Source organism: Anoplophora glabripennis, unplaced genomic scaffold, assembly GCF_000390285.2.
Source record: "Anoplophora glabripennis isolate ALB-LARVAE unplaced genomic scaffold, Agla_2.0 scaffold42, whole genome shotgun sequence".
NCBI classification, from domain to species: Eukaryota; Metazoa; Arthropoda; class Insecta; order Coleoptera; family Cerambycidae; genus Anoplophora; species Anoplophora glabripennis.
The window spans coordinates 1530210-1532269 of NW_019416219.1; positions in this window are offsets into that span (position 1 = coordinate 1530210).

A 2060-nucleotide genomic window follows, 5' to 3' on the forward strand; every position below is an offset into this window, starting at 1 on the left:
GGCAAGCTGGGGCACAGCGAAAACAGGGAGAGCATGGAATTTTAAATAAAGTGCAACGTATTAACGACCAAACAAATTTTATGCTAGCTGTAAATTTTCATGTTTACAAAATCATTGATGGACAATTTCTAGGATAAGACATATAGCGAACTTAATAATAAATAAGTAGATAATTATAATATAATATACAATAAATAAAGAAAACAAATAAATAAAGAAAACAAATAAATAAACAAAATAAAAATAAATAAATAAACAGCAAAGAGGAAAAAAGCAAAACCTTTATCTAATATTGAAAATTATTGAAGTAATCCGAGGCAATTCTTAACAAATCATTAAACTTACAATGAAATAAATCACACTGATCTGCTATTTGGTTATAATTATTAGCCATTAAATAAACAGGAGATTTTACAAGCACATTTGTTCTAGCATTTCGACAATAAAACAGTGAAACCTCACGAGGGCCAAGTCTCGGTACACGTATATTAAAAAGATAGATTAAAGCCTGAGAATCAACCATGCCATGAAACAATTTAAATAAAAAAGATAAACTTGCAACCACCCTTCTAGTATTCAGCGACTGCATACTGAATCCCGTCAGGATAAAAATTGTCAACACGAAAAGACAGGAATTTGAGAAAACGCCGCTGTATTCAATATTCAAGTTTCGAACATACCAGTGAATAGTATAAACTCTTCAATGCAAGTAAAAGATTTTGTACTTCTTATAACAAAGCCTAGCATACTATAAGCGGATTTAGTACTTGAATTAATATGATCAGCAAAAGACAATCTGCTGTCAAACATTACACCAAGATCCTTAATGTTCTGAAAACGAGATAAAGGTGACATACCTATATTATAATGAAATATGAGGGCATGATTTTTTAGAGTAAACGTACAGACTTTGCATTTTTTTGTGTTAACAGGTAAATAATTATCAGTACACCATAATATAAACATGATCCACAAGGTCTTGCAATAACAATCAGCCACAGATGATATATTCAAGAACAATTTCAAGTTGTCGGCAAACATAAGACGATTTGACTTTAATGTTAGAGATAAGTCATTTACAAATAATATAAAAAGGAGTTGCCCCAAATTAGAGCCTTGAGGTACTCCCGATGCCGCATTAAAAGTATTCGATTTGAAACCATTATAAGAGACATACATCTTTCGATGATATAGGTAAGAATTGAAAAGACAAATAAGACAAATTTATGAGATTTTATGTATTTACAGATAATAATATAAACAAGAAAACAATCATTAGAATCAACTTTCATAAAAAAAATATTTAAAAGTTTTTATTCATATTTTTCATATGAATTTATAGCATAAATATATTAAAATTGATTATTAAAAGATGAAATATTCATCTACCTCAATTATCACATTTCAATAATGTACACAGTTGTGCGTTAGCTAGAGAAATTTGTTCTTCAAGTAATAGCATACTGGCACCCAATAAAACAAAATAATGGTTACATAAAGAAATAACCCTAAATATTAGACAAATGGTTGGTAAGAATAAAATAAGTCATTGATTATTTTCTACCATTTTAGAAACAAAATAATCACTCTGTAATTTATTTAAATTATGCACTTTACACAGTGGCTGCTGGTATGGGGGGGGGCCTCTGGGACGCCGCCCCCCCTAGAAATTTTCATAGTAAAAAAATGTAATTTAAAAGTTTATTTTAATTGAACTCGACTTGCAAAATTCATTGAATTCGTCCTTGTGGCTCGCCTTTACATCCGTAAAGTGTTTACAGCGGTGGTTATGGTTACGCGCAGCAACGAAAGACGGAGTGGGAGTAGCGCATATTTAGTTTGGCCTCTGTTTAGTCCGTTCGTAACCAAATAATAGTTATTCATCGTTTTTTCCCTCGTTAAACGTAATTTGTTCAGATGTGATATAAAATTTTGTTACCTACGTAATATTTTTTGTGTGTATTTTGAAAGATTGTAACAATTTAAATTTTGTTGCAGACAGACTAACAGCACTTGCAATGCTATCTATTGAAAAATTAATGGTGCAAGAAATACCAAAC